The sequence below is a fragment of the Delphinus delphis genome, chromosome 21 (genome assembly GCF_949987515.2).
Source record: "Delphinus delphis chromosome 21, mDelDel1.2, whole genome shotgun sequence".
NCBI classification, from domain to species: domain Eukaryota; kingdom Metazoa; phylum Chordata; class Mammalia; order Artiodactyla; family Delphinidae; genus Delphinus; species Delphinus delphis.
Window position 1 is genome coordinate 3,736,885 of NC_082703.1, and position 17,801 is coordinate 3,754,685.

Sequence of the window (17,801 nt, forward strand, 5' to 3'; positions counted from 1 at the left end):
CCTTGCTTGGGTGTCCTGGACGCCAGGCTTCTTTATCTGAATGCAGGAGAGACTTTTATGGGTTTTCTGTGTGTCATGGTCTCATAAGGCAGTAAATAGGATTTTTTTTTCCTTTCTCTCTCTCTCTCTCTGCAGGGGCTGAGCTCAGCTCTGCCCTTCTCGGCACCCTGGAGAATGCAGCCTTGTTGAGAAACTTGTTTCCTAGCTCAGCTCATTTCAAGTAAGGGAGGTAGTCAGCCACGCTGATGGGATTCAGTTAAGAGACAAAGAAATGCAGCAGGGCAAGCTGACACACAACAGAGAAGAAAAAGAATGCTTTACTCCCTACTCCAGGGATCAAACTTTGCTTTAAGCGGCCCTGACATCCCCTGTGGGAAGACATCAGGTTGTTGGAAGGCTCCCTGGGAACTCCAGGAACAAGGGGTGCTTTCCTTCTGGGTCAGCACGCCCTCGCCCTCTCCTGCCAGTGCGTCCTCAGACCCCTGCCGCCCCCGTAGAGCTGGGCCTGCCCGGTCTATCACCGGCTCCCCGGGCGGCACAATTTTTTAAAAAATTATTTATTTATTTTTGGCCGTGTTGGGTCTTCGTTGCTGCGCGTGGGCTTTCTCCTAGTTGCAGTGAGCGGGGGCTACTCTTCTATGCGGTGCGCGGGCTTCTCATTTCGGTGGCTTCTCTTGTTGCAGAGCACGGGCTCTAGGCGCGTGGGCTTCAGTAGTTGTGGCGCACGGGCTTAGTTGCTCCGCAACATGTGGGATCTTTCCGGACCAGGGCTCGACCCCGTGTCCCCTGCATTGGCAGGCGGGTTCTTAACCACTGCGCCGGGCGGTGCATTTTTAACTCTCTGGCAGGTCTGCTTGGTTCTCTCCACCCCTGCACTGTACCTCCTCAGTTCAGAGCACATATTCTGCCCCCAGCAGGGAAAAGCCTCAGTAGAAACACCTGTGGGCTGATGCTCAGGAATGCAGCTGGATCAGCCTGGATCAAGCACCAGATGTGTGACGGCCAGAAGTTAGACGGTGCAAAGTCTGTGGATTCAACATGGCGGCCAGGCTGCCTGCTGGGCTTCAATGAGAACACCGGCCCTGCTGCTTGTTTCCTCGCTGCTTTTCCTGCTCCATGACAGCAGGGTGCTGCTGTTCTCCCTTCGACGGGTCAATATATTATTTGCAAGCTGCCACACTAATAATCCTGCTGTTAACAACTCAGCACCCATAACTGTCTTTCCTTCAGCTCAGCTTATCCCAGGGATGGGGGATCTGATTTATAATGGCTGTGCGGTTAGGATCCTGCCTCTGGCCACTCTCTAGCTTCTGGATCTGTAAACACCCTTGAGCTTTCCTGGTAGAAATGTGTGGGATAATATACTTCTGCTAGGACAGTTCAGAGCTTCCTCTTGTACTGGCTTCTCCTCTTTTTTTTTTGAGAGTTCAGGTTCTCCTTTTTTTTTTTTTTTTGAGTTCAAGTGGCCACTTCTTTAGCCCAGTATTTTCTGGTTGTGGAAAAGGATTTCTTGGCCCCTAGAAATTTTCCTTGCCTTCTGGAAGTATTTTTTTCCCCGTTTATAGGTTTCCTCATAAAGAGTAAAACTGTACACTGCAACACTAAACTGAGTCAAAGAGGAAAGAGAAAAAAATTGGCTCTCACCATTAGTGTTTGGGAGTATTTCCTAGAAGAAGCATTCTCGGCGGTTTCTGGACCTTCACTAATTTGTTCTCACTCTGGCTCACTCTGCTTTCAAGGTGTTTTGGCTGGGCTGCTGTTTGGAGGTGCATTGTTTGATTTCTTGCATAAAGGAGGCTCAGCCTTTCCAAACTAAACCTTGGGTTTCCTCCCACAGAGGAGGAGATGGTAGCTGCCAGCACGGTAATTGCAACATCTGTAAGCTGCTTGAGAGCAGAATCTGTCTCTGATACCATATTTTACCTAACGGTAAGACACCCATTGATCGCGGGATACACCATCCATCACGGGAGATGCCCCGCCCACAGAGAAAACATACTTCACATTAAAATGTGAAGAGAATCTGTGTCTTAGAATGAACAAAACAAGGCCTGTGTGTAGTTAAATCGTCCTTGGTATGGTGTCTTATCCGCGGTAGGCATAAAATAAAAGTTCGTTGGGCATGTGTGTGAATGATAGTGTGTGGGCAAGGTAGGGAGATGGAAATTCGCCTTTTTTTTTTTTTTTGAGTGGTTTAGTTTCCAGTTTATTTTCTGTTAAAGTAACTACAACCTGGTTTTATGTTGCATCATCTTAAAATTCACAAAGATGAATAATATAGGAATTTTTAAATCCAAAAATATTATAATAGTACGCATCTGAGTACAAATCCTAGATTTTCTACAGTGTGCATGGAAATGCCTTTCCTTAATGTTCACAGTTGTTAAATGGGAACAAGTACATTTATATCACAAGATTAGGTTGTATTTAAGTGAGAAAAACAATGTAAAAATTATGTAATATTAAAATGTTCCCAGATGACTAGCAATTGGGATAATTTAGACTTACTTTTTAACTTATTGTATGGGTCGCCTGTTTTTGACCTAACCATTGTATATCCTCCTTTTTCACTATTATCCCATTCCACTAGTACTTATGGAAAACCGGTGAATAGACGATATTATTCTGGCAGTAGACGCACCTTGTAGGCAAAAAGTAACAGAGCATTGGTTTTATTTTGTTTTCCAGTTTTCTTTCTTTTTTTTTTTTAATGAAGTATAGTTGATTTACAATGTTGTGTTAATTTTGGCTGTACAGCAAAATGATCCCGTTATATATATACATCTTTTAATATTCTTTTCCGTTATGGTTTATTATAGGATATTAAATATAGCTCTCTGTGCTGTACAGTAGGACCTTGTTGTTTATGGCTTTCCTTTTTTGTAAAAGGAGAAAACGTCTTTCCAAACGAGTATGTGTAACTTGTTTATTAAATTCGAGGGAAACTGCATCCCTGTTTTGGGTGACTGAGTGTATATGTTAAAAAAAAAAAAAAAAAAGCCCTAATATCTAGAAATCTAGTTCAGTCAAAGTAGAATTAAATAGACAGAGGAAGGAACTGTAACCCCGGGGTGGAGTTGGTAGGCTGAAAACAACTGGTTTTTATTGTCAGTGAAGGTCTCTAAAATACACAGCCCATCCACAGATCTGGAAATAGTTGGAAGGAGCTGTATGGCATTTCCCATTCAGGGAAACATGGGGTCAGAGCTTTAGGTGCCCTGGAAATGCCACTCCCAGCTCGTGGCCTGTGGCCCATCCTAAATCCTTTGCCCATGATGGGGGGGGCTTGTTCCGTGCAGAGACCACTGCTGAACCCTTGAGGGCCTTTGAAGCCCTCCCATGGGCTGGGTGGGTCATGGTGGCGATTCCACGGCCTCCCAGTGGAGAGCTGGGGGCCTGGCTGGGGGAATCGAGCCCCGGGCAGTTCGGGCCGAGATCCCATGGGGACCACTCTGCGCTCTGAAGCCATGTTGAGTCTCCGCGAGGAAACGCTGGGAAAAGAGCCAGGTTTCCCCCTCTGGTGAGCACTCTCTGCGCGTTTAATTCTCTCTTGGCTGTACCTGGCAGGACGATTCTTAGATAAGGCAAATGTCAATAGGAGCACTTTGCTTTAGCATACTTGGCCCTGAGAAAGGACCCAGAAACCCAGGATCCACGGGTGGAGGCGGCTCCCCTGGAGCTGAGTTCATCTCTCCCTCTGCCCCTATACGTACGCCGGGCAACACTGGGAAATCTCAGAACCTCTCCAGGCCTCGGTTTCCCTGCGAGGTGACACTAATACCCAGCATCGGTTTTAGTGAGGAGCAGATGAGCTGGTGTAAGGAGCCCAGCCCTGGGCCCCGCACACCCGCTGGACTCACTACCTGTTCATCCTGGGGGTCTTGGCAAGGACGGGTGGCCCAGCCCTCTGTTCCCAGCAGACGAGGCCTCCCTTCTCTAGAGGAGCAGGATGCGCAGCTCCAAGGCTCTCAGTTGACACCTCCCCTGAGCCGAATCCTGTTTCCAGCCCTTCCCGGTCTCACATCCTGCTGGAGTCCTTGCTTTCTTTGACCCAAGGCACGTGGCGGGGTGGGGGGGGGCATGTGACTGCTCCCTCTTTGTCGATGGGTCCAGCTCCGAAGAGGTTATTCCTTGGGACGGTCAGTTGCCAGACCGCTGGGTTTGGGTGCCCTTTGACGTGCCCTCCAACCTGCCATTCCGTGATTCTCCTATTGAGTGGCCCCGCCTCACTGCCTTCCCCTCCTTTTTAAAAAAAAACTTATTGTGATGAAATATACATGACATAAGATGCACCCTTTTTTTTTTTTTTTTTTTTTTTTTTTTGGTGTGTGGGCCTCTCACTGTTGTGGCCTCTCCCGCTGTGGAGCACAGGCTCCGGACGCACAGGCTCAGCGGCCATGGCTCACGGGCCCAGCCGCTCCGCGGCATGTGGAATCCTCCCTGACCGGGGCACGAACCTGTGTCCCCTGCATCGGCAGGCGGACTCTCCACCACTGCGCCACCAGGGCAGCCCAGATGTACCCTTTCAATCCTTTTTAGGTGTATAGCTCAGTGGCATTAAGCGCATTCACACTGTTGTGCCGCCATCGGCACCATCCATCTTTGGCGATTTTTCTTCATCCCAAACTGAAACCCTGCACCCAAACGCTAACTGCCCTCCTCCTTCCCCCCAGTTCCCAGGAACCGCCACTGTACTCTCTGTCTCTGACTTTGACTATTCCAGGTACCGCGTGTAAGTGGAAGCCTGCACTGTTTGTCCTTTTGTGTCTGGCTTATTTCACTTAGCATCATGTCCTCCTTATCATTTGATGTGTATATAAACGGTCATGGAGAAGGGAAGCCAAGGGAAGGGTTTACCCTCAAGTTCACCTCTGTTCCCTGGAGCCTTTCTGGGGGTGGGTGGAGAAGGAGGGGCGTAGAGATGAGCTGAAACAAGGGGGGCTGCTCGCGCATTTCTCTGGGTGCTGCTTTGCTCCTCCGTACCCCTTTGTCATTCTGAAGATCTGCTGAGCTGGATGGGACCTCAAAGATCAGCCAGTGCAGGGCGCTCAGCTTACAGATGGAGGAAAATAAGACTCAGATAAAGGAGTTAGTCATCAGATTGCCCAAGGCCACTCTCTGCCTGGCATCCCTTACCGGTTTTGTTCCCAGCAGCTCTTAGCTGGGTAGCCAGTCTGGATTCCACACCCTTCTTCCTTCATGTCCCCTCATGCCCATCACGTTCCCATCCTGCCAGGAATGGGAGACGAGGCTCTCTGGGAAGGGGCACTGGATGCTCTCAGAGTTTGCCGGGTATAAATGGACTGATGCCTGTGCCTGACACAGGGAAAGAGCTCGGCGATCGTTGGTTTCTTTGTGGAGGGGCAGGCGGTGCTGTTGCATAGAAAGAACATAGGCTTCAGGCCAGACAGACTTGGATGAAATCCCACCCTTATAAGCTGAGCGGCCACGAGAAAGTCTCTTAACCTCTCTGAGCCTGTCTCCATCACCTGTGGATGGTGATTCCTGTGTGACTGTGTTGGGAGGAGAATTGGGTCAGTCAAGCATGTTCAGTTCCTGGAACATGGCGCCTGCTCCAGCCATAACCATTATTATCTCTTCTTATTGGAAAGAATTGTTTCAGGATGGAAACTGGCCTCGGTAGGAGGATGCAAGCACTAATAAAACCAGCTTGCTTGGCACAAAATGTTAGGAAATGGAATGGAATGTCCTGATGAATTTCTGGTTAGTAGAGGATTAAACTGGAGAAATCTTTTACAAACCCCACTGGGGAAAACTTTAAAAGGCTGATGCGGCTTCCAGGTGCTGAAGTTCACAAAACCAAAACCAAACCAAAACCAAACCAAAAGCAACCCTATAAATACCAGAAGTGAGACAGTCCGGGCTTTAGTGAAATGACACCCTAGAGTCACTGTAAAAACTGGAAGTCATCGGACAGTGATGACCGCAGAATACGTAGCGCTTGGATTGAGTATTTGCTGATTCTAGGACACGCCCACTGAACTTTGTTCTTTTGTTTTTGAGTGATTTTCAGAAATCTTATTCCTGATATGAGTTTTTCTGCTCATAATTTATCGGGTCTAAGAGAGACCTTAGAGGCGTCCGTGTTGTCCCCTCCTCCCAAGCACTGTCTCTGGGGCAGTTTTCACGTTTTTTCCAGCAGCTGTGATATTTGTGATATGCACTCCCGTGAGCCAAAGAAATAGGCCATATTCAGAAGCAAGTGAGCATTTAAGTATTGGCAGGTTTCTTCCAGTTTTTCAGAAATGAGCCAGCAGCTCCAATCTGTATTTATTTTTCAAAGGAGAGCAAATGGCCAAAGAGATGTCAGGCCCTCGCCCTGCCCCAGCCTGCGTGGAGCAGCCAATTAAACGTGCATTAACTTTGGAAGGCTTCTCAAAGCCCTATAGATTGCACTTGAAATCTTTGTTTAGTCTTTCAGGAACACTGTCACATGGATGATTTATCAAAGAAAGTTGTTTATCTGCCAGTAAAATAAACTCTGGGCCTGTTCAGACGAAGATTTCCCGTGAATTTCTACCAAGGTAAACACTGGGAACTGGCAGATTGCAAATTCTGTGTGAAAGCCAGACGCATACAATAAATATTTGAGCTACAGATCTGCTGTGTCAGAGGCCCGGCCTGTCACCAGCACTGTCACTCCCGCCGTACCCCGGAGGACCTGGCCCTGCAGCCGGGCCGGTGGGCTGCCAGGCCCAAGGACTGCCCCTGCTGCGTGGGCCTCCCTGGGCTCGAGTGCCACTGAGTGTGGCACAGGGAACTTCCTGGTTCAGAGGGGGCAAGCCTCAGTCCGGCTTCCCTCTGCATCACACCGACAGCCCGTCCAAAAGTGGCCACCTTAGTTTTCTTTGCAAATAGACATTTGTTGAACCAAATTGGCAGGAGGCTGGGGCGTGTTGAATGATTTGGGAGCTGGGGCCGGGGCATGGTGGTCGGGGGTGAAATCACCTTGAAGATTCTGCTGAGTTTGAAGGATGGGGGCGGAGGGCTGAGATGCTTTCCCAGGGTCTCTGGCTCTGCTCGTTGGGGGTTGTGAGAGCTCCATTTAGGAATAAAGGGGGAAGATCCAGCCCTGTGAGGGCGGCACAGGCACGTGTGCCCAGGACCTGTCTGAGGGAGGGAGGGAATGAACGGATGAATGGTGATGATGGAATGAGAGGAAACGGAGCCTTCTAGGTCTTTCTGAGGGAGACAGTACAGCGGCTATCTAGAGTGGCTTTTCAGGGAGGGGCTGCTGGGTTATATACTGCTTGTTCCCAGACAGCCCTGGAGTCTGGAGTTTCTGGGTCACCCTGGTCTTGGGGTCCTCATGGAAGGCTGCGTTTGAAGGGCTTTGTGGGTACCACCTCTTATTTAGGCACCATCCCGGGTCCTGCTCATCCTGATTTCCTTGGTGGGTCAGGGAGGGGAAGCAAGGACCCTAGAAGAGATGATGTCACCTGCGAGGGCTTTGGGGGTCGGGGTCAGGGCTCACGTTTGAGGATGGAGAGGAAACGGTGCTGGTGTTCCACGGCTGGAGGCGCCGTGGGTGTGTGAGGCCCGGCGCCCGGACAGCTCCTCAGGGATTTATGTGCAGGTACTGGGTGCTTGCTGGCCTGTGGGTATTTAGGGGAATAAAGGAGTATTTCTTCAGGGCAGGAATTGAGGGAAATCCTTTACAACAGATTCTGAAAGGATGTCTGTGAGCTGCAAAGAGATGCCGAAATAGGACTTTGCAGAGGGAAAATTAGGAACCAGCTTCCCTAAACGACGCTCTGTCTCATTCAGGCAGGAGAACCAAGAGGGATTTTCTTCCATCAGCATGTTCCCTGGGACGTTTCCTCTGGGAGTCCCTCAGACGTGCTCTCTGCTCTTCGTGAGCCCTTTGAAAATGAGTTCACACTGGTGTGTCTCTCACTGCAAACCCAGCTGGCTTCTGGAGGCGGCTTTAGGGCTGACGGAAGTCCCGCCGCCGTGGCTACGGCCGCAGAGCTAGAATCGGGGCCTGGAATAAGCACGTGAAACCCGTCAGGCTCCACTGGGGCCTCTTGGACCCAGGTCTGTGTCTGTGGCAGGGACGGCCTGTGCTCCTTCCCGTGGCCTCAGCTCCGCATCAAGTCCTGAACAGATCTGAGGGCCTGGAGGATGAGGCAGGCCAGAGCCAGGCTTGTCAGTCCCTCTTCTCTTGCTTTAGTGCTGGGTTCCAGCTCTCAGGCCTGTAGGAGGGCAGGGTCTCCCGCGGGGGTTGGATACATCCAGGGCGGCTCCCTAGAGTAGATGAAGATTAATGGAGAAATTCAGGGAAGGCATCCTGGTGTCAGGAGGTGAGGGCTGGGAAAGGAGTTAAGACTCAAAACAAATAGCACTTTAAAAAAATTTTTTTTAAATTTATTTTATTGAAGTATAGTTGATTTACAATGTTGTGTTAATTTCTGCTGGACAGCAAAGGGACTCAGTTGTACATATATGTACATTCTTTTTCACATTCCTTTCCATTATGGTTCATCACAGGATATTGAATACAGCTCGCGGTGCTCTACAGTAGGACCTTGTTGCCCATCCATTCTCTATATAATAGTTTGCATCTGCTAATCCCAAACTCCCAGTCCATCCCTCCCCCACCCCCTCCCCCTTGGCAACCGCAAGTCTGTTCTCTGTGTCTGTGAGTCTGTTTCTGTTTCATGGATACGTTCATTTGTGTCATATTTTAGATTCCACATATAAGCGAGATCATATGGTATCAAATAATACTTCTTAAGTTGACAAAACCCGATTCAGGTAAATCCGCACAGGTAGAGAAGGTCATCTGTTGGTTCAGGCAGCTGACTCGGCATCCTGTTAGGACTCGCTTCGGCCGAAACCCAGGGACTCAAGGGCTGAGTTGAGGTGTGAGGAAGGAGGTGGTCTTTCTGATTCCAGGTTCCCCGCTGGTAGGATGCTGGGGCCCCAGAGGGAGCAACAGCCGGAGTGAGCAGGTGTGTTCCAGGGGTGACCCAACCAGCATGTCTGTGGGTCCGAGTCAGGGATCCTGCCAGCGGGGCATGGCTGCAGGGGGAGTGTGGCAGTCTGCCCTGGGCGACTGAGCCTACGAAGACAGCCTCTAACTTCATGTCAACTACAGCGGCTTCCACGAAAGGGAGGGGGCTGACTAGAGAGTCATGGCCTGGCCTTTGTTCTGAGATGCGGAGGCTCAGATGCCCACAGCGTGCCAGGTGCCAGCTAGCACCCAGCCTCTAGGGTGACAGCTCCTTTACTCTTGGCATGCATTCGTTTAAAAACAGGCATATGACGTGTGCGTGTGTTTTCTTTTGAAAAGTCTAACGATCGCAGAAGGTGGGCAGTCTTGCACAGATTTGATCCTACAGACGATTGTTGGGCTTCTGCTGAGGACACGGCCCTGCTTATACTTTAAGCTACGTATGCTGACTTTGGGATCGACAGACATCCAGAGACAGGAGTGTTTGTACTGTTTCTTCCCAGAGCCTGGGAGGAGGGGGGTCCGCACAGTCAAAGCCAAAGAGAGCGGCTGTCTCCTCTCTGCAGGTGCTCTGCCCTTGGCGAGGAAGGTCAGACCTCAGGCAGAAGATAGCTTTTACCTGTGCACATCAGGGGAGCTTTGTAGTGGGGGCAGTTCCGTCCATCCTTTCGTGTGCAGCCTTTCAAACTGCATTCTCAGTGAGAAGGCCTGCACTGAGCTGCCTTGAGGGGGCGAGTGGCCCACGTTATCAGGCCTCCATCCAGACGTGGTGGAGGTGGAGGGGGGTGTGGTGTGTTCGGGGGGCGGGGTTCTCTAGGTGACCTCATAGGAAGACCAGGGCCCCTCACCCTCCCTCTTCCTGGAGCCAGCTTGAGGCCAAAGCTTCATCTGGGGGCCTCCCCATGGGGCTTCTGTTCTGCCTCTCGGGACCTGGCACCCGCCAGTTCTGTGCCAGTCCATATGGTGTTCCCTGCCCTTGAGAGGGAAGTGAGTGGTTGACCCAGTCCCGCATTTGCGTTAGAGATGTCATAAATGCCGGCGGAATTGAAGGCTGTATCACGTGCAGACTCAGGAGCAGTGAGTGTGCACGACAGCGGTGTGCTTTCTACCTTCAGAAGGCTTACGGTCTGGAGGAGACAGAGGGGAGAAAACAGGCAAGTATAAGATCACGTCGTCAATGCTGAAATCCCTGTAACAGGTAAGCACTGGGGCCATGGGAGCACAGGAAAGGGAGCAGGTCTTCCTGGGGAGGGGTCGGGACAGCTCCAGAGAGGAGGCACCTTGTGCTGTCCACTGAAGGATTGGTTGGAGTTTCTCACCAAAAAGATGGACATAGGAAGAATATTCTAAGTGGTAGACCCCTCAGAGACCAGGACACATAGGCATGACGTCCTCTGTATATGGGGGAGTGGTGATTCTCTTTGTGGACGGCTTATAAGGCGTATGGGGGCGGGTATCTAGAAATGAGATTGACAGCGTAGTCAAAAGTCAGCTCAGGGCCTTGAATGCCATGCTGAAGAAAGGAACATTTGTCTTGTTGGCAATGAGGGGCCAGGAGCCTATTTTAAAGTGAAGGGCTTGGGTGGAGAGCAGAGAGAGGAGGGGGGAGGGGGAGGAGGGAGAGGAGGAAGGGAGGAGGGGAGAAGAGGAAGGGGAGGAGGGACTGGGGTAGGGTGAGGATGAGGGGAGGGGAGGGGGGAGGAAGAGGGGGAGGAGGGAGAGGAGGGAGAGGAGGGGAGAAGGGGAGGAGGAGGAGAGGGAGGGGCTAGGGGAGGGTTAGGAGGAGGAGGAGGGGAGGAGGGGCTGGGGAGGGGGAGGAGGAGAGGGAGGGGGAAGAGGAGGGAGAGGAGGAGGGAGGAGGGGCTGGGGGAGGGGGAGGGGGAAGAGGAGGAGGGGAGGGGGAAGGAGGGGGAGGAGAGGGGAAGGAGGGGGAGGAGAGGGGAAGGAGGGAGAGGAGGGGAGAAGGGGAGGAGGAGGAGGAGGGAGAGGAGGGACTGGGGAGGGGGAGGGGAGGAGGGAGATGGGAGGAAGAGGGGGAGGAGGAAAACTGAAGGAGGAGGTGCTCATTCATCCAAAGCAATGATGTGCAGAGCCTCAGGTGTCAGGGGTGAGAGGTTTGGGACAGGAGGGCCTGTGGGCTCAGGGCAGCGCCGGCCGGTGCCGGGCCACCCACTGGAAGGCGCCGCTGTCGGCCGTTCTGATGAGGTCGGCACGCGGCTCGGGCAGCTGGGCAGGCCATCTGCTGCGGTCAGGGCCCCGGGAGACCTCCGTTGGGGTGCGCGGGGCAGGAGCCCGAGAGTGTCATCAGCCCACACGCGGGTCACCGCCGAGCCGGTCATTCCCGAGAGCGGCGGTCGTTAGGAGCCGAGCCGATGTAAACTGCGCACTTGCTCTCCAGACCTCGTTAGCGGCGGGCGGGCGGCACGTTTGGCGCCCGTGGAGCCAGGCCTGTGATGGTGGGGCCGAGTCACCCCAGGGGTCTGGGGCCTCCTGGAGGGGGAGGCAAGAGGGGCTGTGGCCACACGGGGGCGGGGGCGGGGGAGGCCTCGGCTGGGGTGCGAGTGTGGTTTGTGTGTGTGCGCGCGTCTGAGCGTGTGGGTAGGTCTGAGCGCGCTGATCTGTGCACAGCGTGTCTGCCTGGTGAGCGTGGGTTCCAGTCACCCCTCCGGGGGCTGAGTTTCCACGGCCGAGGTCAGGGGCCTCCTCCTTTCCCCGTCGCTCCAAAGAGACGCCTTCCAGAACCCGCCACCGATTCCCCAGACTCGGGAGGGCTCTGGAGCCTGGCAGGGATTTCTGGGCAGCAGGCGCGCCCAGGGCCATCTCTGCGGGTCGGCGAGCACTCCTCCAGTCCCCGTGTTTTGTTTATTCCTCCAGATGCCAACCGGGCTGATTCTGTTAGGTTTCAGTGTTTGCAGCAAGTCCACTTAGAGCTGCTGCTTCTCTGGGCGAGAGCCACCTCCTCGGCAGATCCCAGCGGTTCGCAGGGGTTGTTGGGAAGGGCATGGTGTAATCCCTGGGATATGAAGAATCCATCCGGAGAAACAGGCACGGCCTGAGGTGTCATACAGGCCTGAGTTCAAGGCCTGGGCCCACCACCTACTGTGTCAGCTTGGGCAAGCCGCTTCACTGCTCCATGACTCAGTTTACCCACCTGTACACAAAACGCAACAATAAAACAAACTTAAAAACTTCTGTGCGAGGAGATCGTGGGATGTGACAGACAATCGCCCCAATCCCGGAGTCCTGCGATGTGACCCAGCGCTGCCACTCGGCCAGTCGGTGACGTCTCTGAGCCTGTTTCCTTAAGCAAGTTGAAGGGGTCACCCTGGGTGACCTCTGAGGCTCCTTGCAGCTCTGAAATCTTATGGTTTTGCTCCGCAAAACTCTGTGACTTGGTTTCTTGATAAATGTCTCTGCTGGCACCTCCCTGCTTGCTGGGGACCTGGGTCTCCATCTCAGGCGCGTGGAAGAGCTGAGCAGTGAGCGGGAGGCCGTCGCGGAGGAGCTGGGTTGGGGTGCAGGGGTGGGACCCGCAGCCTGGGAGCGGCACTGGTCCACGGCAGGTCCGCATCCCCTGACGGGGCCTGGCTGGCTGCTGGGCACCCTGACCTCAGCCCCTCTCCTGGACGTGTCCCCCCATGCTTCCTCAGAAACCCAGGGACAGTGGGGACCCTCTCCACCTGTGCGGGGAAGACAGCCTGTTGGGAGACCAATCTGCAGGCACGGTGCGGGTGATTTCCAAGGAGGACTTTCCAAACCTCAGAACCGATTTTCTATTCCAGCCCCATGATTTGTCAGCCACGAGACTCTGGCCAACTCCAGTTCTCTGGGCCTCAGTTTTCTCACCTGTCAAATCGGGATAATTGTGTATACTTCTCAGAACTGGTGGATAGACCCCATGAGATTGTACCGATGTGTCCTGGAAAGGACACACTGCAAATCCACCCCAAGCCTGTGACCTTGGCCGCGGTCCCACGTGCCATCTTACAGCTCTGCTGGGCAACCCCGCGTGGCCGCTCTTCCCTAAAGCATTTCTAACCTAAGCCACACACTTGGCTTTCCTTAAAAAAGAAAAAATAAAATGAATGCATTTTACAGATAGACCAGATCTGAACCAGGATACTTAATGGTGATGCTTTTCTCAGAGGAGCTTCACAGTAATTTTAGAGGTTATTAAAATACACACAGACTTCACCCCCCAGACATCTCTGGGGTCACAAGGGGAGCAAATCTTACCTGAAGACTAAAGTTCAAAGCATCAGGTGGAGAGGACACTCAGAATGTCTGGGGCGGAGACTTTGTGTCAGTCTTGTCCCCGAGAGGGGCCAGTGGCCATGGCAAGCCGGGTGCAGACAGGGCACCTCTGGGAGCCTCTGTCCCTCAGTGGCAAGTGACCCGGGGCTTTTACTGACACCCTCTGCACTGACGCCGGCGTGTGGAGTGAGCACCCAACAGCCCTTTGGCCCGTGGCAGCCAATGCTGGATACTTCGTGTGGGCAGCAGCTTGAAGTGTCAGCAGGTAGGTTGTGAGCATCACACCTAGGTGCTACCGGGTCAAAGTTGGGTGTTTCCTGCTTTCTCTGGGGCCTGGTGATTCTCTTCCCACTTCCTCCTTCAAACGACAAGGCTGTGTTTGCCTCTCAGGACCACAAGTGCCAGGAGGACAGTGGCTGAGAGAACTGGGACTGGCTTGTCCAGCCAAGGGAAGTCGTGTGCTGTGTAGCTCAGGTAGAACCCGGCTTGCTGAGGAAACAAAACCTTGACCGACAAGGTGGTGGGGTCCCCCCTCCCCAGGGAGCCGTTCACAGACGGGATGGCCTCTTGCCTGCGGACCCGAGAGGGCTGCATCTGGCAGGAAGCAGGAGGATGACTTCTCCGGTCCTTCCAGCCCCACAGAGTCCGTGGTCCTCAGGGCACCTGCTGGCGGCACTCCTGCTGGTGGCTTCCCCAGGAAGGTGGCTGTGTTGGAGGGCGAACCTTCCTTCTCAGGAGGACCTCGCCTGATTTTCCAGAGGAAGGTGGAGGGACAGCCTGCGGCCTGGTCAAGTCACCCAGCAACCTGGGATGCCAGCCTCGAGTCCCCGCCCTCACGCGTAGACCCTTCAGGAGGGAAAGGCCGGCTCCGGTGTGCACAGTAGAACCTCGAAGCTGGTCGAGTTGCGTGTCTTTGTGGCGAAGACCAGACGGCTTGGAGCCCCTGACTCCCGGTGACCGGTCCTCTGGTTGCCAGGGAGGAGGCCGACAGACCTGGAATGAAGTGCAGGCCCGGACGGGCCTCCCTCCTGCCCTTTCCTTCATGCAGGCGGGACATCTGGTCCACCCCCCGCTCCGGGTATCAGCTTTCCTGGGGACTTGGCTTTCCCAGTTGTGTAACTGTGTGTGTGAGGGTGTGTGTGCGAGGCGCTGGGGCAGCGGAGCCCGGGGCCGGCTTCTCTGGAAGGACGGGGCTCCGTGGCTGGTGTGGGTTTGCTCGTGACTGACAGCTCTTCGCCTGCAGCCTTCTTTCCTTACAGACCTAATGTGTCTTCTGGCAGGTTTCCTTGTTCGAATTACTCAGGCCCCGCAGAGCACCGGTGCTTTCCTTTTCTTCTGCTCACCACCCCCATCTTGGTCCCCCCTTCCCGAGCGGGTTGGGGGGTGGAATCCGGTCTGGACCAGCTGAGAACTCTCTGTGCTCCTGCCTGGCCCCGGGGCCTTAGAATGAGGAACCCCAGCCAGAGTTGAGAAGCTTCCTGTTCCTCCCTGGGAGCCCTCAGCGTGGAAATTCCAGGCGGGCCCATACCCCAAAAAGCTCTGGCTCAGGAAACCGACACGCAGCTCCTTGTGCAGTGGCCTGGAGGGTCCCTGGCGTTCCCCCGGGTCTGGCTGTCACGGGGGTGTGAGGCCTGAGAGCCCATTTCCCGGGCGGCTCTCTAATGAGGGTACGCATGGGAGTGCAGCCTGCCGTCCAAGCCGCTGACTCACCCCCAAAGGCCTCCAGAGGAAGGCAGGTCTGGGACTCACGAGGACAGGCCCCAGGATGGCTCAGTAAGAGTTTCCAGGACCGGAGGGGATAGAGTGCTGGGCCGCAGCCTGCTGTTCTGCCTGTTGGGTGGTCCTGGGTCAGAGTGAGGGGCCAGGCTCTCCTTGAAGTGGTGGGGGGACTGGCAGAGGGACCTCTGGCCCCGGCTTTCCTCCTCCACTGCAGCCACGTTTCTTGGAGGAAGTGACAGATGTGAGAGCGAGCCGGGGTTGTCCTCAGCCCGGCTGCAGCTTGGTTTTCCGGTTTGGGGCATCTTGTTCTGGCCTTGGAGCAGGGGGAGGGTTGTTCACATTCGGAGAGGAGGGAAGGGGACTGTGTGATTACATGCGGTGGGAGCCCGAGGGGCTGGGGGTCCTCTTTCCGAGACGGAGTGTGTGTTGAAGGACAGTGCTTGGGGCTCGAGGCGGGGGGCAGTGGGGGTCCTGGTTCCAGCTCTTGATGAGCCGGGTCCTTGTTTCCTCTCAGCCCCGTTCAATGATCTCTGGAAGAAGGCTTTGGCTGGATGGCCTCTTAAATCCCACGTCGCTCTCAGCATGTGCCGTGTCCTAACGTGGTGTTCTGTAAACACACACACCACGAAGCGGAACCTTTCTTCAAAGGAAATCTCACCCTGACTTCATCATAGAAACTGGTCCACGGGGGCCTCTACGCTGGAGGAGGGGGGCCTGGACCTGGGTTGGCCTGGGCACTTCTTACTCGCGGCGCATGACTGACCCTTACTCTTTTAAGAGGTTCCTGGGCGTGTGGAAGGGTGTCTGACCTCAAGGAAGAGGGGCTGTGATTATCCGATGAGACACTCGCTGTGTACTTTCTTCCTGGACGGACATTGGGGCCTTTACCCAGTGTCCCCTGGCCTGTCCCCTGTGGGTATGGACGATGACATTGGCGCCCACAGCGTGTGGCCCTGCCAGCCTGCACTTGCTGGGGTCCACCTGCTCACCAAAGGCGGGGTGCTCTCCAGGGGGCGCTCTGGGGAGGCTCTGCTCCAGGGCCCTCTCCTGGCTTCTGTTGGCTGCCGGCAATCCCGGCATCCCTTGACTCATGGCTCCAGTCTCCGCTCTGTCTCCACGTGGCTCTTCTCTGGTGTCTGTGTCCTTTCTACTCTTCTTGTAAGGATACCAGTCGTTGGGTTTGGGATCCACCAAATCCAATGTGGCCTCATCCTAACTAATTGCATCTGAAAAGACTGCATTTCCAAGTAAGGTCATATTCTGAGGGTCCAGGTGCATGTGAATTTGGGGGCACGCTACTGAACTCTCCGTTACTCACTAGCTGTTGTCTTTTGGAAAACTGTAGCCTAAATCCTCTTGTCTTACAAGGTGAATGATAGTTGTACCGACTTTACCAGGTCTCTGTAAGGCCCTTAAGGATGATGCCTGACACTTGCGGTCAGTACCGGCGTCCCTAAGGTGGACTTGGGAGGTGGCAGCAGAGGGCGGTGGTCGTCAAAGGCGTGATGGAGTCGCAGACAAAGAAAGCCGGCTTCACGCGGTGAGTACCAATGCGCGAATTGTGGAGGCATTTGTAAGGGATAAAAAGCCTTGTTGGTCTGGAGCACCTGGCCTGGCAGAGAAAATTCTAGATGTGAGATGGTGGCCCGCTGAGTGCCGTGTCACACACAGCAGGGCCTGGCTCCTGGTGGCCCCTGGGAAGCAGGGAGCAGCTCCATACAGCCTGGCTCTGTTGTTTAGCTGCTGGGGGCAGCGGTGTTACAAGGCTGATTTCTAACATTATAGGTGAGCTTGGGAATAGAACCGCCGAAAACCAAGAACCTCAAGGTGCAGCGTCTAGAGCATCAGAGGTGAGAGGATGTCTCCCGTCAGCCAAGCCAGGGAAAGTCAGCTGCAGATGTGGGGCAAGGTCGGCTCCCAAGGCATCTTTGGAACAGGTTCTAAAGGGTGGCGGGAGCGATCGTGGAGCCCCCTCTGTGCCCCTGGCCTGCAGTGCCCCGAGGGTCTCCAGCAGCTCCACCCGAAACCCTCCAGCTGCTCATCTGAAGCGCTTTAGAAAATAAGGACCCTTTAAAAACCGTTTATTTGTTGAACGTGAGGCACGAGAACGTGAGGCACAAAATCTGCATTCACAGGAGGGAGGAACTTTGGAGAAATCGCAACTGGGGGAGATCAGAACTCAGAACGCCAGAGAACGGCCAGCAGCGTTGCCCAGGGGGCTGGGTCTTGAAACCGCATCTTTCCTCACTGGCCAGCAAATGAAATTCTTCATACAGAGAGTGTGTCAGCCCCTCAGGCTACCAGGAGTAATTAGTCACGCACGCAGGCCGTGTTAAGGATGGTTTCACTGCAAACCCTCAATTTACGACAAATTGGCACTGTAGCTGTTGGGTGTACGGTGTCTATACGTCTGTCCACCAAAGATCAAAACGGGTGCTGACAGGTGACAAGGTGCCTCCTACGTAGTACCAGCTTATCTGCAATGGCTGAGTGGTGGCCGCGAGCTCGAGCATTCTGGGTCCTGAAGTGTCTGTGCTGGTGCCGGAGCTCTGATCGTAGGCCGGGTGACATTCGTCTTCCACCATCCCTGGTCAGTGGCAGTGACATCAGTCCCCGATGCCTGGCTCGTGAGCAGGGCGGTGACCTCCGTTCTTGGGCAGATCCGGGGGGACCCGCCCAGCTTCCCGACTCCTCCTGCTTCGTCCCAGCTCTGGGGGGACAACTGGGGGCAAGCGAGTGTGTGGGCTCAGAGGGTCAGCCCTCTTGACCTCTGCCAGTGAAGGGCACGCCTGGCCAGGGAGCCGGATGCTGGGGAGCAGACTGAGCCAGAGCCATCGCCCGGAACCCCGGG

The 17,801-nt window shown here is 54.3% G+C and overlaps 1 protein-coding gene across 1 annotated transcript in view; it reads left to right on the forward strand.

Moving 5' to 3' along the window:
• The window catches only part of SFRP1 (secreted frizzled related protein 1), a 44,306-nt gene that overhangs the window by 8,942 nt on the left and 17,563 nt on the right, over nt 1-17,801 (forward strand). The window lies entirely within an intron of this gene.